Source organism: Schistocerca serialis, chromosome 1 (assembly GCF_023864345.2).
Source record: "Schistocerca serialis cubense isolate TAMUIC-IGC-003099 chromosome 1, iqSchSeri2.2, whole genome shotgun sequence".
In the NCBI taxonomy this organism is placed as follows: Eukaryota; Metazoa; Arthropoda; class Insecta; order Orthoptera; family Acrididae; genus Schistocerca; species Schistocerca serialis.
The window spans coordinates 986,288,612-986,311,813 of NC_064638.1; positions in this window are offsets into that span (position 1 = coordinate 986,288,612).

Genomic DNA, 23,202 nt, shown 5'->3' on the forward strand with positions numbered 1-23,202 from the left:
GCACCTCTTCGTCCGAAGCTACTCGACGCCCACGAATGTGTTTCTTCAAAACTCCCAAAATATAGAAATCCCATCGCGAGACATCGGGACCATATGAAGGATGTGTAAAGGCTTCTCCGCGAAACGTCTGCAGCGTAGTCGAAACACACTTGCCAACATGTGGAAGGCGATTTTGTTGGCAGGTTGTTTCGTTTACGCTGCAGAAATTTCTCTGGTAAGCCCTTACACATCCTCCATTCGCGATCCGTCTCCATGTGATTCCCACAGTTTTGGAGCCCTCAAGAATGACGTCATGATTATTGATTTGCATCGATCGGAAATGTGCCCCATTGGGTACGAGCCACGGTTCTGTAGGCAACTGCTGACCTTTTTCCCATGAAAACGGTGACCGTCTCGTCTCGCAGTTGGATACATTTGTTAATAACAACAGCAATTACTTTTGAAATAGTAAACAGTTTACTTAGTTTTCCCATCTCTATCGTTTTTATGTCACCACCAGTTATATAATCTTAGATTCTTCGGTTAATATCGTTTCTTTCATCCCTACATTTATGTTTTCTCTATACTTGGCGTCTGTTTCTCAAGCGTCTGTCAATTCAAGTTTTTCAGCATTTCGCTGTCCCATGAGTGAGAAAAAACCGTGACAATTCATATCGGTCATCTTCGCGTACGTTCGGTATGCTTTTAGTGGAAGAAAACAATTGCTCCTGAACTAGTCGTTTGACATGTACGACGTGTATGGGTATCAAAGCTGGACAACACTGGTGAAGAGAGACAAATACGCTCACAAGCAAGCCTTTTGGTGTTACAATTATTTTTCTGATTTCTATGTAGGATTTGTTGTGTTCTGGAATTAAGATACTTAAATTTAAATATATATTACTTTCATATCTTTCATTTCGTTCAATTTTTTTTGACAAGTATCCTTCTCACCCACTATTAGCTTAGTAATTTTGTTTTCGCTAATACTACCTCTCAGTACAAACATTATCAGAATTGTTAAAAGTTTAGAAAGAACATTTCGTATATGTTTTTCACTGTCAGCTGTTAAAAGTAATATCACCTCTGAATCTTACACAGTGAATGAGTATTTCGTGCGCCTTAATTCCAGATTTTTTTTTTCCTGAAGATCTTCTTAGCTTTTTCGACGAAAAGATTTAATGGCTGTAAACAATGTCACCAAAGCTGGAAAATAGTAGAGGCACATAAAAAGTACAATACGTAACATACTTAAGCCACGGTGCTGTACATGGAGGGATTAAGATACTAGCAGGAAATATGAAGAGATGCAGAACGGTATCACACACACCGAGAACTTGAAAATTAAACAGGAAAACTGTGAGAAATGTCCACAGGATTCCATTCTGTATTGCGGCCCGTTGCAGAGGAAGTAACAAATAAATAATCTCATTCTCCCTCGTTGTGTGCAGTAAATTACGTATGGCTTTTTCTTACAGCGGGCCTGTGTTTGCCATTCATATGGTAGCACACGTTAACTAAGCTTTGCCCGTTATGTTTACTTTACACTTTTCTGAGACAAACGTAGTTTCAGAGCTTCGGCAAGCATTACCTCTCTTAAATCGATCAAACTTTTCACCAGCGGAATTTCTTCTAGAGACTTTATTCGAATCGCTGATAGTAACGTTCTTTTCTCATTTGCATCTGCGAAATACTGTGAAGCTCTTGTACCACTTATCATTATTTTTAGACAGGAGTCAACAAGCAGGAGGTGCCGAATTTTGGGGATGGCAAATCTAGTAACTCAGTGACGTAGTTTATAAGCTGCATGCTTTTGAAAGATTGGAAATTTGATTCAATGTAACTACATTAAATTGAGGAGCGGAATAAACCACGAACTTAACTAACTGTCTTCGGACACCGCAAAACTACTCGATTATGCAATCCTTGCTGTGTGAGACGTCGCATAGAAATTCACTGAGTGACTAAGACTACCAGGAAAAGTACTACAGAAACTGTGTGCAACTTTGAAACACAGTCGCATTAAGTACAGGGTGTTTCAAAAATATTCATTCGGTTTCACAAAATACACTGTACATTAACTTTATAGGAACTCGTAATAAATTTTAACTTACACATAAAGGTACAAAGTTTTATCTGCAATATGATTTTACATCAGTATATAATTAAATTCCCGCACATGTAACCTTGGTGTACCTCTTATGTTAAAACTATCCAAAATATCTGTCTTAATGCAAGTTGTTCTCCACAGTCGTAAAAACGTTTTTTGAAACACCGTGTGTTACTCAGACCCTGCAGTTTGAAACGTTGGTGGGAAGGTAATGCATAGTTACAAATTAAATAGTTACTTGCTGACATGCTACGGTATGTTTGACATAAAGCATGTGAGAGTAAGTTCTTTTGAATTCTTGACCGATATGAATACAGCTGTAGCTATACCCATACTGTATGATGTACTGTGATGTTCATGCATAATTTTACTTCCCTTTGTCTCATTATTCGGATTTCTTACCGTCGAGTTCCATGTGCAACGCCATTATTACTTCTTAAAAGCCTCTCTGCTCGCGGTAATTGGTTAACTCTTATTATTACGGTCCCGAGGAATAAACCGGTGAGGTTTGTAGTACGTTCCCAGAGTCACGACCTTAATACCAGTTCTTGAAACTTCCTAAGGAGGATTTTGTGGTATAGTTAGTTTCTATATATATCTAAATCAATACACTGCAAGCCACATTATGGTTTGTGGCAGAGGGTACTTCTTGTAGCAGTAACATTTTCACATTTTCCCTTTCCATTCGTGTGGAAAGAACGAGTGTCAACACATTTCCTTATGAGCTCTAATTTCTCTGATTTCCTCGTTGTGACCATTCAACGAGTGATATGTAGAAGGAAGTAATTTTTGGCGGCGCTCTTGGAATTTCAACAGTAAACTACTTCTAGTAGCAGAATGCCTCTCTTGCGGTGTCTGCTACGCGAGTTTATAGAGAATCTTCATAACTCACTCGGCTCACTAAATGATACCGTTGCGAAACGTACCACTCTTTGTATGATCATCTGTGTCTGTTCTGTTAATTCTACCTTGTCTGAGTGACGGGATGATGTGCAGTAGTCAGTAATTGGTCTATAGCGGTTTTCTATACTGCTATCTTGCATGAATTGCTACAAGATCTTAAAAACGGATTTCTACATTCTCTCTAGTTGCGTCTAGATAAACAAACAAGAGAGAGGGACTACTAAAAGAACACCCATTTCTTTAAAAAAAATTAAAGTTGAAAAAACGATATCCACACGTTAGTAGCAGTTTACAATGGGAGCCAGTAACATGGTCACATCAAATAAGTTTCAGCTAAAGTAGATACAAAAGGAATGCCAAACTCCAACAAACCTACTCCATCCAGTCAAGTTTGAAAAGTCCGAATAACCACCTTTAGCAGATCGCTGTGAGACGTGCACAAAGACAGTCAGTGAGTTTGTGGAATGTACCGACAGGAATGTGGAGCCGTGGTGACTCTAGTGCCGTACCCAGCCGCTATAGGGATACTGGTCTGTGGCGCGTACAACCTGACTGAGGCGGTACCACAGATTCTCGACTGAGCTTAAATCCGGGGAGTTTGGCGGTCAGGGAAATACGGTAAACCCATTACGGTGCTCCTACAACAACGCACGTACACTGCGAGCTATTTGACACACTCCATTGTCCTGCTGATATATGCTACGATGCCGAGGAAAAATTAACTGCTTGTAGTGGTAGACATGGTCCCAAAGGATAGATGCATGGTTGTGTTGATTCATTGTGCCTTCCAGAATGAAGAGATCATCGAAGCAATACCATGAAATCATTCCCAAGCCATGTCGTTCTCACTTGCCACATCGAGTTTATAGACGAGTGTCGCAAGGAGTCAGCCATCTGACCGATGGAGCATAAGATTTGATTCACTTGAAAAGGCCACCTGTCACCAATCAGTGGACGTCCAGCTGCGGTAGTGGCATGCAAATTCCAGCCTTCGTCGCCGATGGACAGCAGTCAACTTGGATGCATGAACCAGGCTGCTGCTGCGGACACCCATATGCAGCAATGTTCGATATCCACACCTTAGTTGCGATTTACAATGGAAGCCATTAATGTGGGTGGCATCGCACAAGTTTCTGGCAACGTAGATGCAAAAGGCATTCCAAAGTCCAGCGAACCTGCTCCTCTAGGAGACGCTATTGGTAGAGTTTTGGTTCATCTGGATGATCGGTCGCTCAAGACTTGCACGTCTGTTCGCTTATACACAGCTCCCCAGCCGACGCTCACCCCTCTTATCTACGGCCCAGATGAACCACAGTAACCTAGGAGTCGATTTTGGATAGCACTATTTTCACTTTATTCTATACTTCAACCACAGCAACACGTGAGCCGTTTACAAATTTGTTTTGGAAATGCTTTCAGATTTAGTTCGAAAGCCAGTGTTAAAGCCGATTTGGCCAGCAAATAAATCGCTCCGTTTGCACATTACGACGATAACTGCATTGTTTATTCCGCTCCCCTACACACTTCATGTACCCTTCACTGTTAGTATTGCCACCTCCATCTGTAGGTGGTTATTGCACGTTCATTTCGAAACATAGCTGGTGATCACATAAATGTCACTGGACAGTACAAATGTACATTAATCTTCTAAATGATATGCGTATGGACTACTGTGCCCTAAGTAGAATAATTATACATTCAAGTAAAGTTACTTACCTTTAAATGATATTTACAAAGAACGGTTGAACTTAATTCATCTGCGCTGAACGATCAGTAACTTTCAATCATATATCATTCTTATCAATGTGTAGCTTTCAATTCTGAATGCCTCCTCCAAATATGAAAATATTTCACAGAGTATAGAAAATAATCTAATCAAGTAACTGAAACAGTAGTTCAGCTCACTACAAGCGAGGACGAGTATATAGGTAACGGTGAAAGTAGTCCATTGCTCGCATGCTCCTATCGAGAGCGTAACAGTCGAAAGTGAACGCAGGACAGTGTAATCACAAGTAGGCAGCAAGGTGTCGGACGTTCATGTCTCATCACAGAAAATAAGTCTGAAGCTTTCTCGCTCTGTAAAACAGGACAAGCGATAATCTGTTGCAGATCAGAAGACACTGAGATACCAGTGCAGGTTTAAGTGTTCCTGAGCACACACTTTTGAACATTCGGATCCGCAGCACACGAACGGTAATTTTTGACATACTAACCAAAACAACATCGTTAATAAATATGATTGCCTGGTTGAAAAAGAAACAGAAATAGCAACAGTTATTTATTGTTTGATGCTTAGCACAACGTTATTCGAGAATTTATTCTTATTTTTAAGTGCATTTATTTACACGAATATTTTTAGTGATGATTACATGTGTCATTTTCTGCCTCTCTTGATTGTAAATGTCTTTTTGAGGTTATATTGCAACCGGAAAATCGGATCAAATTAATCTTAATGTTGTGCTAATGTTAGAAATGGTAGTTTCGTTTGTGTGCTTACAGGTATGGTGCCTCCTCCGTTATAAAGAATGACATATATACGGAAATTATCACTTAAACTATCTGTTTTTGTAATGAAAATATTCTACAAAAATATTACGATATTATGGTCTCACAAAGAGTTCGCACGCAGTCATATGTGTTAGACTGTTTTAGGATAAAGTTGTCAAGTATAAAATATATTTTTAATACTGTTGACTACTCAATTGTCAATTAAATTTTTATATAGGAGGGTAGGTACGTATTTATGAAAATTAGTACAGCTATCATGTGGAGAATAAACATTTGAAAGCCGGCCGAAGTGGCCGTGCGGTTAAAGGCGCTGCAGTCTGGAACCGCAAGACCGCTACGGTCGCAGGTTCGAATCCTGCCTCGGGCATGGATGTTTGTGATGTCCTTAGGTTAGTTAGGTTTAAATAGTTCTAAGTTCTAGGGGACCAATAACCTCAGCAGTTGAGTCCCATAGTGCTCAGAGCCATTTGAGCCATTTGAGCTAAACATTTGAAAAAGTTAACAAACTCACTGCCCAGTTTGTGACTGAGAGTTTTTTTCTCCTTGTTTTTCGTGGTGCACAAAAACTTGGAGCTCCTCTATTAAATCCACTGCACCTGATTTTAGGACGTGGTTGAGCATCGTGAGTTCCTTTGTGTTTTCGAATGGATGTCCAACGTAAATTCGTTATGTGTGTGACGGTTGATGTGTTCAGTGTATCTAATTTTAACAGTCCTGCCACTTTGTCCTATGTAGTAACTTGAGCAAGTCTTATACGTGATTTTGTATGTTTCTGATTTGTTTTTTAACATGTTGACCCATTTCTGTTGTACTTTCTTGTTTGTGGAGAGAGATACTGTGGTGTCACCGCCAGACACCACACTTGCTAGGTGGTAGCCTTTAAATCAGCCGCGGTCCGTTAGTATACGTCGGACCCGCGTGTCGCCACTATCAGTGATTGCAGACCGAGCACCGCCACACGGAAGGTCTAGAGAGACTTCCTAGCACTCGCCCCAGTTGTACAGCCGACTTTGCCAGCGATGGTTCACTGACAAAATACGCTCTCATTCGCCGAGATGATAGTTAGCATAGCCTTCAGCTACGTCATTTGCTACGACCTAGCAAGACGCCATTGCCAGTTACTATTGATGCTGTAAAACATGTACCGTCAAGAGCAATGTTCACCAATTATGGATTAAAGTTAAGTATTCCAGCAGCTACGTACGTTTTTTGTTAGTCTCATTTCCTTGACCTGTTCCAGACCTCACGCCAGCCTGCGTGAGCTAAAACGCGTGCCTTTCGGCTTCCTCTCATAGTGGGTTGGCTGTCTTGCCAATCCACAACAGATACTTTCACCATCTTTATATTTCACTTTATTTGGCTTAAGTTGGTTTGCTACTTCTTGAGAATATATACAGGTGAGATCTGCTAGTCACAAAAGTAATTGTATTATCGGTTCCTTCTAAAGAGCCAGGAATTTGTTACTGCTCTTTTACTCAGTTCTGCATATTGTTTATCATTGAGCTGGGAAAGTCATTGGCCATTGCATACCGTTCAGCCAAAACGTTATGTCTACTGCCCATCGGGTAACAAAAGTATGTAAGCGGTGCAGACACGGATGGGGGATCACACTATCGCAGATACAGGCTGCAAATGGGAAAATCGATTGAGATAAGCAACTTTGACAAGTAACAGATTATTACTGCGCAGAACTTTTAAAGGAGTATCTCAAAAGCGGCGAACCTGTCGAATGTTCACATGCTATTGTTGTGAGCATCCTTGGATAAAGGTAGAAGGACAGTGAAACTACCACTAAGTGCTAAATTGTTGGACGTCCACGACTCTTCACAGAACGTGGGGTTTGGAGCCTTGTCTGCTCTGTGAAGTATGACAGATGGTGATCTGTCATATCTTTGCTGAAAGAGCACAATGCTGGTCCACGCACGTTTCGGAGCACACTGTTCATCGTAGATCGTTGAACATGGAGCTCCGCAGAAGACCACTCCAGCGTGTTCACATGTTGACCTAAGGCGACGTCATCAGTTATAATTGCATTGGGCACGGGGCTATCAGAATTCGACGGTCCATCAATGGGATCTTATAGGATCTATGGGTTTCTCATATTTTACCTACACTAACTCAATGTTCGTCCCCACAAACGCCGTCATCGAGGTGAACGTCGGCCCGAAATGTGCAGAGCGCCACGGATGCAGACTGGTGGCAGCGGTATTAGGCCATAGGGGACATTCTCCTGCGCTTGCTTGGGATCTGTGGTAGTAATGGAAGAATCGCTGGCAGCTGCGAACCACCTTCCATGACGACTGAGCCGTGGCGAACTGGTGCTAGTCTTATTTTGTTCATGGATCGTTGAGATCGATTGTGGCCGATGTAAGCTATCTTTACATTTCGCATGTCTTATCTTGCGGATGGCAGGCGAAGCCAGTTGGTTGTTAGTCTTCGACGGGTAACCCTCGAGATTTCGTGACATTCGCGTGGAGACGAGTGTCAACGGCTGCCGAACGACCGTGATGACTGTTCACTTTGTCGTGTGAAATTGGTTGGACGTTTTGCCGACATGGGCAGCTTGGAGATACAAGTTCTGTGACTTCGCTGGGAAGAAAATTTGAAGGGAAGCGGTGAATCTGTGGAACCCTCTCCCTCGTATTGTGTACCTGATATGGAGTAAGTCATTGAAATTGTTTGTGCAGTGACGCACTCAGAGACTTTAAACTTTACTATTATGGCGAGACTTTCATAGTCAGACCTTAAGACGGTATGGAAGAGCTCAGTTGGCCTAGTTAAATGGTGGCCGTTATTTGAAAACTTTCTAAGAAGTTTTACTAGTGCATGGTGTCTCTTGAAATCAAATGATTTTATGTTGCAATTTTTAAAGGCTACGTCTATTAATACAGTTGTCCATATGTGAGTCAAAGGTTCAGCCGAGTGTTTCCGTGTTGCAGAGTTCTTGGAATGTTTTTGTGATTCGGGCAGAGACTTTTGATTGTGCCAGTGCCTTGGCGGGGAGTGAAATGTTATTCGAGGTCTAGGCCTGGCAGTGTTTACGAACCTGGCCACTAACGGAGTTTTTCACACAGCGCCTTGCAAAGTTTGGTATCTACCTTCCTTCCGTCAAGGCGGTTTAAGCTTGTACATATATATATTGCATGTAGCCTGTTTGTATATGAACTTGTTTCCTTAAATATTAGGGACTGGCAACTGGCTAAACGGTAAGCTGCATAGCATCTGCTGAGTTCATTGTGCAGTTCTTTCTAGTCGATTTTTATTAACATGTCTGAGGACGTGAACACCCGCCAGGGTAGCCGAGAACGCTAACGCGCTGCTTCCTGGACTCGGGTAGGCGCGCTGGCCCTGGATCGAATCCGCCCGGCGGATTAACGACTACGGCCGGTGTGTCGGCCTGCCTGGATGTGGTTCTTCGGCGGTTTCCCACATCCTACTAGGTGAATACCGGGCTGGCCCCCACGTCCCGCCTCAGTTACACGACTCGCAGAGATTTGAAACACATCCACACTATTTCACGATTTACACTAGACGCAGGCAGCTGGGGTATACTACTTCCATCCTGTGGGATATGGGAAGGGCATCCGGCCACCCCTTACAATTAACCATGCCAATTCCGCCCTTAACCATGCCGACCCTGCACACAATGCGGGATAAAGGCGATAGCAAAAGAAAGAAAGAAAATCTTAGCACGTGAACATTCACTTTCTTAAGATCAGTGTTTCTGTTCTAGTATTTTTTAATCTAAGTGATTCTATCATGTTATGTAATGGCATCTTAGCTTGGCACTAGTGTTCAAGTGTAATTAAGTCACCCTTTACCTGTAATTGTTTCATTATATCTATTTTGAGGTAGGTCCTATATGGGAGTTTAAGTTCCCAAGTTGTCTGTAACCCTGTTTTCTTAATTTTGAATTGTGTGTTAGAGTACTGAGTACGTTGGATTTCTGACTGTATTTGCAAAGTTTTATCTAGTGGCTCGTCCACAATTTGTAACACTCAAACTATTTTTTAAAGGCGTAATGCCAACAAAGTGTCTTAATTATAAAGTGTGACTACCAATCATAATTCCATTCTTCTTCCTCTTTTATGGTATTTAAGATATGGTGTGTAAGTGTGGTGCGACTAAGGATTCACGTATCAACGATGATGTCATCTTCCAGCAGTATAAGAGTCCGTGTCTAGTATCCAGAGCCATGCTACAGTGGTTTGAGGAGCGTTGTAGTGAACTGACGCTGATGTCTCGGCGACGAAATTCGCCTGACCTGATGTAAATCCTATGGAACTCATCTGGGTCGCTATCAGCCCTCCGATTTATGCGAGTTGCATGACCCATGCGTAGACATGGTAGAAATGGTTCTATGAAGAGTGTGAAGAATCTGAAGACAAGGGTATGAAACTACAGAAAAAAGGTTGCAAACAAATTAGATATCTGAAATAGAACTTGCTTATCGGCAGGCTCAAACGCAGGGAGACGAAATTAACCGGAAGAAAGAGAAACGATTCCTAAAACACCAGATCTGTTCATGAATATCATAAAAATAACAACATCCGGAAAATGTATGGGACAATCAATAAATTTGAAAAAGTTTTAATTACAAAACCAAGATGTTGAAGGGTTTAAATAGCAATTTGATGACTGAATTAAGAAAAATTTTAGCGACAAGCAAGGAATATGTTGACAATCTACTGAATTGTCCTGATCCAGAAGCACCAACTACTAGTTCCAGCAACAGTCACAACTGTGAGGAAATACTAGAACCCAATTATGAGGAAGTGGTAGAGTGTATCAAACGCCTAAAAATGGTAAAGCAACTGGGAGTGGCAGCATTCCACCTGAGATACTAAAATATGGAGGAGAAGCATTGCACAGACGTTTATTTAATCTAATACAGATAATCTGAAAAACAAAGAATATTCCAACAGAGTGGAGAAAATCATTAACAGTCCCTAAAAAAGGAGACAGCGAAGATCTCACAAACTACAGAGAAATATCATTCGTCAATAGAGGTTATAAGATCTCATATTGATTGGTGCTATGCCTCTTAAAACCATATGCAGAAAATATAATTGGAGATGATCAAAATAGCTTCCGAAAACAAAAACAGATCCATCGCTGAGAACCTATTTGCAATCAAATCAGTAAATGAAAAAGTTTGGAAATATAAACAAAACCATTATCTGTTCATCGATTTCATAAAAGCTTATTACTCAATCCATAGACAAAGCTTGTGGAATGTAATGACTGAATTAGGTTTCCTAATAAAATTGATAAATATCTACATGGATGAAAATACAAGCATAGTTTTACTAAATGGAATAAAATCCGACCATTTCAAAAGTAAAACTGGGTTAAGACAAGGTAATGTTTTGTCTCCCCTTCTCTTCAATATAGCTTTAGAAAGAGTTGTGAGGTAACTCAAACTGGTACCTGCTGGGATCCTACAAGAAAACAAAATTAACGTGTTAGCGTACGCAGATGACATAGTGTCCACTGGAAACAGTGAAATAGAGATTAGGCACTTATTTGTGGAGTTAGCAACATAAGCATCAAGACTTGACCTGAAAGTAAATGACGAGAAAACAAAATACATGACAGTTCAAAGATGTAGAGATCAATGGGATAACCAGTTACATCTAATAGTTGATGAAGACAAATTCGAGCGTGTTGAACTGATAAAATTTCTGGGATCAGTGATAGATGAACAAAATCAGAGACAGGTAGAAATAAAAGCGAGACTTCAAAATGCTAAACGAGCCTATTATGCCATACAAAATCTCTTAGGGTCCAAACTCCTCACTAGGAAAATTAAAATAAAGTTATATAATACAATCATTAGACCCATTATTATCTATGGGGCAGACACATGGAGCCTAACGAAAACAGAACACCGCCATTTAAAAGTGTTTAAGGATAAAGTATAGGAAAAATCTTTGGTCTGAATTATGACAATGAATGACAATGCTGGAAGAGAAGACACAACATAGAAATCCACGATCTATCACACCAGCCAACGATAGTAAACACATTAAATGCTAGAAGACTGCAATGCGCTGGATATCTCATGAGAATGAACGAAGACCAAATTGTGTTAAGAATATTCAGGGACCAATGGGGAGACCAAAGAGTACTTGGTGCAATAAAAGTGACTGCATGGGAATAAATAACTGGCAAGGTGCAGCACCAGACAGGAGAATCTGGAGGAGTCATGTGAGATCGGCACGGGAGCTTCGAGTCCCTTAGAAGCCTATTACTAATACTATTACCTGTGTAACTCGTTGGAACGACGGGAAAGCAAGCTATTAAGCAGATGGTCATAGTGTTTGGCTCGTAAGAGTAAGCTCCTCATTGATGTCTTATTATTTCTCCATGTTCTCTTTATTCATTGGGATTTTGATTGCTCTGTGCATCACCATTTTCAATGCAGTGTACATATGGGTGACATGATGTGGCAGAGATTGTTTGCTGAAAGTGGTCTGTTTTCTACATATTTTGAAAGTGTGTCTGTTATTTTGATTTTCTACGCTCAGAGCTTGAAAATTAATGCTGTTTCTTCCTTCGTATTCAGTTGTGAAATTTATTTCCTTGTGTGCAGTATTACAAATTTTTATGATGTTATTCGTGTACTTGGTGTCATCTCTGATTAAAATTAAGATGTTACCTACATATCATTTGTAGTGTCCTATGTTGCTTAAGCAGGGATCCTGGCTGCTCAATATTTTCTGTTCTAGGTATTTTATGAAAATGTCTGTTATTGTACTAGACAGATATGAGCCCATAGGTAGCCCATCTGGTTGTTCATAAAGATTACCACTGAATGCGAAGTACCTGCAGTAATGAAATTGAAAATCAGATTAAATTTAGAAACAAGTTACGCTAAGAGTGACGAAATAAGTAACGAATGCAGTTTTTCACCATATCAACCATGAATGTCACAGCTGTAGGCTTTTCAAAAACATCGTTTATGTTAAACGAAACTAAATTAGAATTCCACTGTGGAGAGAATCATCGCGGTTGGACTGTGGATGAATGGATACTAATGAATACTTCACCTAGTCGGGTGAACCGTTTTTCTTGTAACACCAGGTCTGTGATACAAGTGCCGCGTGGGGTAGCCGCGTGGTCTACAGCGTCTTGTCACAGCTCGCCCTGCTCCCCCCGTCGCAGGTTCGAGTCCTCCCTCGGGCATGGGTGTGTATGTTGTCATTACCGTAAGTTAAATTAGCAATTAGTAAAAATTAAAGTAGTGAGTAAGTTTAGGGACCGATGACCTCAGCAGTTTGGTCCCTTAGATATTACCATAAATTTCCAAAATTTGTGATACAAGTGAACAGCTTCTCGGAACCCGCTAACACAGAGACACAGAGGGCTCAGAACGATGGGTGGCAATGTTTTCTTTTTTTTAGCTATTAATTGGGCTTTATTGGGACCTACGGTAATAATCGAAGGCACCATGGCATCTGTGGAGTTCTTGAACATTACATCGGATCTCGTGCATCCCTTCATGCTTCGGGTTCACATGGGCAGAAACGGGCTACAATGATTTGACGAGCGTGATAGTAAACTGAAGTTGATGTTTCGATCACCAGATTTACCTTACTTGAACCTGATAGAACAGTTGTCGAAGCTGTTTGGCGCCAGCTCTGCATCCTCCCATTAGCTCTGAAATAATGATCTGACCAGGCTACGATTTTCCACTCATCTAGGGTCCAACCGATATGGTCACGAGCCCGGAAGAGGCCCAGCAGACGATGTCGTGCTTTTAGTAACTGCACACGCGTCGCTCGTCTGCTGCCATAGCCCATTAACGCCACATATTGCCACACTGTCCTTACGGATACGTTCCCGTACGTCAGACAATAATTTCTGCGGTTATTTCACTAAGTGTTGCTTGTCTGTTAGCACTGACAACGCTGCCGCTGCTCTTGCTCATGAAGTAAGGCCGCCGACCACTGCGTTGTCCGTGGTGAGAGGTAATGCCTGAAATTTGGTATTCTCGATACATTCTACACTCAGGCTATTAAACTCCCTAACGATTTATAAAGTGGAATGTCCTGTGCGTCTAGCTCCAAGTATCAGTCCACAATCAGTGTCTGTTAATACCCGTCGTGCGGCCATAATCACGAAAAAAATGGCTCTGAGCACTATGGGACTTAACATCTGTGGTCATCAGTCCCCTAGAACGTAGAACTACTTACACCTAACTAACCTAAGGACATCACATACATCCATGCCCGAGGCAGGATTCGAACGTGAAACTGTAGCGGTCGCGCAGTTCCAGACTGAAGCGCCTAGAACCGCTCGGCCACACTGGCCGGCCCATAAACAGTCGGGAACCTTATCACATGTATCACCTGAGTAGAAATGACAGCTCCACCAGTGCATTGGCCTTTTATACCTTACGTACAGCCGGCCGAGGTGGCCGAGCGGTTCGAGGCGCTTCAGTCTGGAACCGCACGACCGCTACGTTTGCAGGTTCGAATCATGCCTCGGGCATGGATGTGTGTGATGTCCTTAGGTTAGTTAGGTTTAAGTAGATGTAAGTTTGTACCCGTGGTCTAGGGGTCAGTGCGGCTCTCGCAGCCGAGCGAAGCAGACGTGCGGGGTGTGCTCTCCGCTGTCAGAGGGAGCCCGCGCGCCTTGTTTACTTTCTTCGGCCGACACTAACGTGACGCCGTAGCGCTACAAGACCATGGCAAACCAGTACAGAAGATCAACCTTGAAATTCACATTTCGGAACGACTTTACCCGACCAAAGACGCTCGAAGTCGAACGCTTTTGAAAAGAGGAAGCCAAGATCCCAGCTGCCGACATTGTCGTCATTCACTTTTCGATCGTCAGTAGCACGGTCTTTGTAAAGCTCATAAACGAAACTACATGCGACAAGGTGCTTCGTGAGATGAAACAATAACTCCGCTTCTGCCATGCAGATGGCAATGTTGGCAACGTCGAGGTCAGCCATGCCGCAATGGGACTGCGGACTATCCGCATATTCGAACTTCCATTTGAACTCCCGGGGGCAGAAGTTGTAGCGGGGCTCCGCCCCCACGGCACGGTACACGAACATGTGGCTGAAAAATGGACCCAGTTTAAGATGTATCCAGTACTCAATGGAGTACGCCAAGTGCGCATAGATCTCCAACGACACGTGCCATCCTATCTACAGATAGGAGGATGCTGGGCCTAGTTATTTATGACGGCCAGCCGAAGACGTGTTCCGGATGCGGCAAAGAAGGACACCTTCGTTCCGAGTGCCTCCAGCGTCGGATCACACAACTCCCGCCGAAGGACGTTGCACCACCAGCGGCGAAGACTATTCTACCCGTGACTTACGCGGCGGCGCTCACGACGTTCTCCACACAACAGACACGGCCGACCGCTTCAGCGGTACAAGAATCACTTTCCACGGACAAAAACCTGGATGATCCGCCGACCTGGCCAGTGGTGGAAAATAGTACTACGACTCTGGAGCTAACGACCACGACAGACATTGACGCCGGCAAGATGGCAATTGATTCCCTTATTGTACCGACCGAAGCGTTTGTTCCGGCGGAGCGTGAGTCAGTGCCGTCTTCTGACAATGAAGGCCATGTACGGAAACAGCGATCACCGAAACGCTGAAAGCGCCGTCGTCGGACCGTGTCGGAACACAGCGGTTCGCATTCGGCCGGGGAAGAACAACTGACCACTCAAGAAGCCAGCCGCGAAGCTGAGGCTGTTTCCACTGACTCCAACCTTGCAGAACAGACAGAAAAACATGCAGCTTTCGAACATCAGCCCATTGACTGACACAATGAGCAGCGGGAAGGTACCAGTGCAGGCAGCGAAGTCGCCCGGTCCCTTACAACCAAACATTCCGAGGCTATGGAACATGAACAGACATCCGCGCCCGCTTCGTGGGCCGAGGACGTCGAGACACAAGATCCCGACCCGCGGCCAGCTGAGGCGCCGCCGGACCATGCAGCATAAGCAGCACAAGGAGGACCGCGTTTGGCGGGGGGTGACATCACTTCCGATGTTCGCTTCTCTCCAACTTCAACATGGATAACCTCGCCCAAACAACGCGTTGCCAGGCTTACCGCCTGGCGACAATGAATATCAACATGATCAGTTCTCCTGTCAAGATCCAACTTTTGAAAGAAACCATACGAGCCATGGGAGTTGACTTTGCTTTCCTACAAGAAGTGAAAACGACTGCACTCCCGCACTTTCACGGTTATGCCACACATGTGACGCCCGGTAGCCCTGCAGACACCGGAGTGGCAATATTAGTGCGTGAAGGTATTGAAGTTACCGACGTCACGTTTCTTCCCTCCGCGCGAGGAATAGCATTTACGGCACTCAACACCCGATTCATTCATGTTTACGCGTCGTCGGGTATCACAAGGCGTCACGAGCGCGCCAGATTCTACTCACAGATGTCGCTCCCCTTTTCCTTGGACGATACGACCACAGCGTCTTCGCCGGCGATTTTAATTTCGTACTTCACCCCAAGGACCAAATCCAACATTACATGCCTTGTCCGGAACTGGGTGCGATGATCCAAGAACTTCACTTGTGCGACACGTGGGAAAAAGTCCACGGTCACCGCTCTGGCCACACTCATCTTACCAGTCATTCGGCCAGCCGACTTGACCGCATATGTGTGTCACAAGATCTCACACAAGGTGTGGTGGACGCCGAATTATGGCCTCAAGCCTATTCCGATCACAGTGCCTATATCTGCACTATACACCTACGCCCCCAACAAGTCTGGCGCAGCAATGGCTTTTGGAAGCTCAACATAACTCATCTCCAGGACCCGGACTGCCGTCGGCAAGTTGCAGCAACGTGGACTGACTGTGAACGCCGCCACCCACGATACACCTCGACCCTGGAGTGGTGGCTCTTCTGTGCCGAACCAGCAATCCGTAGGACACTTATGCGATATGGCAAGGACGTGACTGCGTGGCATCGACAGACCCTAGATTTTTTACTACGCGGCACTCAGGGACCTCGACGCCTTACCCCCTTCCCCGGAGAGACAATATGACCAAAGCAGAATCAAGGCTCACATACTTTGACGAAGCGTTGACTAGAAGGTGCAGTAGTCCGCTCGCGACGGCACGACCGAACGGTTGCAGAGGAACCCACTATGCACCACGTTGTGGCGGATAAGCGCCGACAACGCCAACATTTAATCACACAACTCAGGACACACGACGGTCGCTTATGTACGACCCAAGCAACCATAGTAAAGGCGGTGGGGGATCATTTTCGTCATCTTTACAAGGAAAGAACCGTCAGTGACGAGGCCACTACTGAAGTGTTACAGCAGGTAACACGTACTATCGACGAGGCTACCGTGAATGCACTAACAGAGGAAATCTCACTCGAAGAAGTCGAAGACGCCGTGGACAAAGGTGCGGCCAATAAATCTCCTGGACCTGATGGATTGCCCATCGAATTCTACCGGACTTTCCGTGACATCATGATGCCTCGCTGGGTTATAATGTTCCGCGAACTTATGTCTCCAGACTTTGTTGTGCCGCCAGCGTTTGTAGAAGGTCTCCTCATACCAGTACACAAGCCAGGTGGAGGGCTATCGATTAACGACTATTGGCCACTTACAATGCAGAACGCCGATTACAAGATTTTCACCAGGATTATGGCGAGCCGTATTAAGACGACTTTGCCGATGATCCTCGCTCCAGAACAGACGTCGCAGGGGGGGAGAAGCCAACATACACATGGCCACCGGTGACTGCAGGGTCTTAATAGCGATCGCTTCTGCGTGCCGTCTGAGAGCGGCGATCGTCTCCGTCGATTTCAACCGCGCCTTTGATAGAGTGCACCACAACTTCCTCCTACGAGTGATGGACTGTATGGGATTCCCCACGGGCCTCATCGACACCCTACGGCGTCTTTGGACCGCAGCCAGCTCACACGTCCAGGTCAATGGAAGGACGGTAGGTCCAGTACCCATTAAGAGGTCTCTACGACAGGGTTGTCCCCCTTCTACCTACCTTTATGCAATCGCACTCGAGCCACTCCTAGGGGGCCTTAACCACCGCCTATCTGGCATCACGCTGCGGGACGTCACCTTTCGCTATAGGACATACGCTGACGACCTGCTACTGCTGGTTCGTTCCAATGACGAAGTTCAAAGAGTACTAACCTGGATTGAGCGATACGGACAGGCCGCACGCAGTCTTCTGAACATCAACAAGTCGGCGGCGTCGGACATTGGGCGTGGTCTCGGACCGGAAGCCCTCGCTCCCCTCCCACCAGTTTCTGATCTGCGATATTAGGGAATCACGTCCAAGAAAGATGTACGTAAAACAGCTGCAGCAAACTACCGACGGTTATTACAGATCATACGCGCAATGGTGCGACAGAACCTGCTCCGGGATTTGAATCAGCTACAACGTGTTGAATACCTGAACCTCTACGTAGCATCAAAACTCCACCACGTGGCACAGGTCCTCCCACTACCGCTGCAGATAGGTCGCCGGCTTCAGTTACTACGTTTCCGTAGGTCATATCTTTAAAGTACGATACGACACTCTTACCCTCCCAGTGCACAAAGGAGGGCTGGGATTGGTCAACGTCAGGGTGAGAGCAGCTGCCCTTTACATGAGCAACATGAGGAAACGATGGAAAAGTCAATATACCTCTCTCACGGGTCGTTTACTACAGGTTCTGATGACAGCCTCTAACGTCCCGCCGGTGTCGGTTGCGCACGTCGCACCACAGCTCTCCCATGTGTCGACCTTCATTCTTGATTACAGCTATGTCAGATCCAACCTCTCCGCCACACGTCCACCAAAGGCGAAAGATTTTTATCCCAACCTTCTGCGGGCTGTTCACCATAACGTGGTGGAAAACAAGTACCCTACTGTTCACTGGCCAAGAGTGTGGAAAACGATACACCACCACTTTCTGTCATCCACGGTGCGTTCGAAGTGGTATCAGATCGCCAACAAATATATGCCAGATGCCAGCGACTTCACACTATTGGACTGGCAGACTCCCCTTATTGCCCAGATTGTCACCTTTTGGACACCGATGAACATCGTTTTACTTGCACATCATCGTCCGGAGTTTGGCGACTAACACAGAAGATATTGGCTTGTTACCTCCGGGTCACACCTGATATGATTGACCCGCAGACCCTACTCTGTCCCGATGAAACTTACTTTCCGGCTGCAAAATATCATGTGCTTACATGGTTCAAAGGACTTACCGTCGCCTACATCTTTAGCGACGGAGAGAAAGAGCAGCTTGATTACTGGTGGTTCCTACAAAATGCTCACAATGCCCTCGAAAGCACACGGAAATACCGTACGCTGTTCGCAAATTATTTACGCAGCGTTTTCGTTAACCCCCCACTCAGCTGGGGAGTGCCAGGCTGTGGTTAATGTGCTGTGCCGCATCACACTAACGGCTCAACGTTCTGCCTTGTCAGCCATGACCAAAGGAAGAGGCAAGCTGCTGCAAGGATACTGTTTTCCTTGAGGCACTAGCGAAGCAGAATGCCTCCGTTGCAGATGCCCTTCAAAGGCGCTATTGGAGATTTCAGATAACGATGGAGAGGCTCCAAGTGGAACCAGTTACATTATTGAAGAACCTTTTAGTTAGAATTACATCAGTGGTTTAAATTTTTATTTTTTGATTACTCTTTTATGCCCCCTTTGTTGTTATAACACTTACTTGTAACACTTAGTTACTAGAATTCTCATTTGTACACGCTCCCTAAATGTAATCATATGACAAGTGGCGGTGGCACATAGGCTTTTTATTTATTTTTATTTATTTATTTTTTTAGTTCCATTTTCCTAAGGGGCTTTTTAAGGGAAAAAAGTGGTCCAAAAAGGCGGTAGCGTCTACAAAAATAAAAAGATAACAAATAATAAAAAATAAAAAAGTTGGTAGAGCAATTAAAAAAAGGAAAAAACAAAAAAAGTGGAATACCGTAGTGCTTGACGTATGAACCTGTCACAAAGGAGGGCATGGGTTCGAATCTCGTCGTATGAGTCTATTTTTTTTTATTTCTAAATCCAAAAAAAGAAAAAAGAAAAAAAGGGGTAGCGTCAAAAGAAAGAAAGGGGTAGCGTCTTTGACTCCTAAACGTGTTCGGTCCCGGGTTCGATCCCCGCCACCGCCTAAATTTTTATAAATAATCAGCATTGGCGGCCGAAGACTTCCGGCATAAGAAGTCAGCCTCATTCTGCCAACGGCCTTGTCAAAGAGGGCGGAGTAGCGGATAGGGGTTCAGGGCACTCTCTTGTCCTAGGGGTGGGAAATTGCCCCCAAAGGCGGAAGAATCAGCAATGATCAACGACATGAGGATGCAGAAGGCAATGGAAACCACTGCATTAAAGACACGTAACTTGTATCCACAGGACATGTGGCCTGTATTTGAAGAAATGTCATGATGATCTCTCAATTGGCAAAAGATTCCCGAATGGTCCCCCATTCGGATCTCCGGGAGGGGACTGCCAAGGGGGAGGTTACCATGAGAAAAAGATTGAATAATCAACGAAAGGATAACGTTCTACGAGTCGGGGCGTGGAATGTCAGAAGCTTGAACGTGGTAGGGAAACTAGAAAATCTGAAAAGGTAAATGCAAAGGCTCAATCTAGATATAGTAGGGGTCAGTGAAGTGAAGTGGAAGGAAGACAAGGATTTCTGGTCAGATGAGTATCGGGTAATATCAACAGCAGCAGAAAAATGTATAACAGGTGTAGGTTTCGTTATGAATAGGAAGGTAGAGCAGAGGGTGTGTTACTGTGAAAAGTTCAGTGACCGGGTTGTTCTAATCAGAATCGACAGCAGACCAACACCGACAACGATAGTTCAGGTATACATGCCGACGTCGCAAGCTGAAGATGAACAGATAGAGAAAGTATATGAGGATATTGAAAGGGTGATGCAGTATGTAAGGGGGGACGAAAATCTAATAGTCATGGGCGACTGGAATGCAGTTGTAGGGGAAGGAGTAAAAGAAAAGGCTACAGGAGAATATGGGCTTGGGACAAGGAACGAAAGAAGAGAAAGACTAATTGAGTTCTGTAACAAGTTTCAGCTAGTAATAGCGAATACCCTGTTCAAGAATCGCAAGAGGAGGAGGTAAGGGAAGATTTCAATTAGATTACATCATGGTCAGACAGAGATTCCGAAATCAGACACTGGATTGTAAGGCGTACCCAGGAGCAGATATAGACTTAGATCACAAAATACACTCCTGGAAATGGAAAAAAGAACACATTGACACCGGTGTGTCAGACCCACCATACTTGCTCCGGACACTGCGAGAGGGCTGTACAAGCAATGATCACACGCACGGCACAGCGGACACACCAGGAACCGCGGTGTTGGCCGTCGAATGGCGCTAGCTGCGCAGCATTTGTGCATCGCCGCCGTCAGTGTCAGCCAGTTTGCCGTGGCATACGGAGCTCCATCGCAGTCTTTAACACCGGTAGCATGCCGCGACAGCGTGGACGTGAACCGTATGTGCAGTTGACGGACTTTGAGCGAGGGCGTATAGTGGGCATGCGGGAGGCCGGGTGGACGTACCGCCGAATTGCTCAACACGTGGGGCGTGAGGTCTCCACAGTACATCGATGTTGTCGCCAGTGGTCGGCGGAAGGTGCACGTGCCCGTCGACCTGGGACCGGACCGCAGTGACGCACGGATGCACGCCAAGACCGTAGGATCCTACGCAGTGCCGTAGGGGACCGCACCGCCACTTCCCAGCAAATTAGGGACACTGTTGCTCCTGGGGTATCGGCGAGGACCATTCGCAACCGTCTCCATGAAGCTGGGCTACGGTCCCGCACACCGTTAGGCCGTCTTCCGCTCACGCCCCAACATCGTGCAGCCCGCCTCCAGTGGTGTCGCGACAGGCGTGAATGGAGGGACGAATGGAGACGTGTCGTCTTCAGCGATGAGAGTCGCTTCTGCCTTGGTGCCAATGATGGTCGTATGCGTGTTTGGCGCCGTGCAGGTGAGCACCACAATCAGGACTGCATACGACCGAGGCACACAGGCCAACACCCGGCATCATGGTGTGGGGAGCGATCTCCTACACTGGCCGTACACCACTGGTGATCGTCGAGGGGACACTGAATAGTGCACGGTACATCCAAACCGTCATCGAACCCATCGTTCTACCATTCCTAGACCGGCAAGGGAACTTGCTGTTCCAACAGGACAATGCACGTCCGCATGTATCCCGTGCCACCCAACGTGCTCTAGAAGGTGTAAGTCAACTACCCTGGCCAGCAAGATCTCCGAATCTGTCCCCCATTGAGCATGTTTGGGACTGGATGAAGCGTCGTCTCACGCGGTCTGCACGTCCAGCACGAACGCTGGTCCAACTGAGGCGCCAGGTGGAAATGGCATGGCAAGCCGTTCCACAGGACTACATCCAGCATCTCTATGATCGTCTCCATGGGAGAATAGCAGCCTGCATTGCTGCGAAAGGTGGATATACACTGTACTAGTGCCGACATTGTGCATGCTCTGTTGCCTGTGTCTATGTGCCTGTGGTTCTGTCAGTGTGATCATGTGATGTATCTGACCCCAGGAATGTGTCAATAAAGTTTCCCCTTCCTGGGACAATGAATTCACGGTGTTCTTATTTCAATTTCCAGGAGTGTAGTCGCGATGAAGAGTAGGCTGAAGTTCAAGACATTAGTCAAGAAGAATCAATACGCAAAGAAGTGGGATACGGAAGTATTAAGGAATGACGAGATACGTTTGAAGTTCTCTAACGCTATAGATACAGCAATAAGGAATGGCGCAGTAGGCAGTGCAGTTGAAGAGGAATGGCCATCTCTAAAAAGGGCGATCATAGAAGTTGGGAAGGAAAACATAGGTACAAAGAAGGTAGCTGTGAAGAAACCATGGGTAACAGAAGATATACTTCATTTGATTGATGAAAGGAGGAAGTACAGACATGTTCGGGGAAAATCAGGAATATAGAAATACAAGTCGCTGAGGAATGAAATAAATAGGAAGTGCAGTGAAGCTAAGACGAAATGGCTGCAGGAAAAATGTGAAGACATCGAAAAAGATATGATTGTCGGAAGGACAGACTCAGCATACAGGAAAGTCAAAACAACCTTTGGTGACATTAAAAGCAACGGTGGTAACATTAAGAGTGCAACGGGAATTCCACCGTTAAATTCAGAGAAGAGAGCATATAGGTGGAAAGAATACATTGAAAGCCTCTATGAGGGTGAAGATTTGTCTCATGTGATAGAAGAAGGAACAGGAGTCGATTTAGAAGAGATAGGGGATGCAGTGTTAGAATCGGAATTTAAAAGAGCTTTGGAGGACTTACGGTCAAATAAGGCAGAAGGGATGGATAACATTCCATCAGAATTTCTAAAATCATTGGGGGAAGTGGCAACAAAACGACTATTCACGTTGGTGTGTAGAATATATGAGTCTGGCGATATACCATCTGACGTTCGGAAAAGCATCATCCACACAATTCCGAAGACGGGAAGAGCTGACAAGCGCGTGAGTTATCTCACAATCAGCTTAACAGCTCATGCATCGAAGCTGCTTACAAGAATAATATACAGAAGAATGGAAAAGAAAATTGAGAATGCGCTACGTGACGATCAGTTTGGCTTTAGGAAAAGTAAAGGGACGGGAGAGGCAATTCTGACGTTACGGCTAATAATGGAAGCAAGGCTAAAGAAAAATCA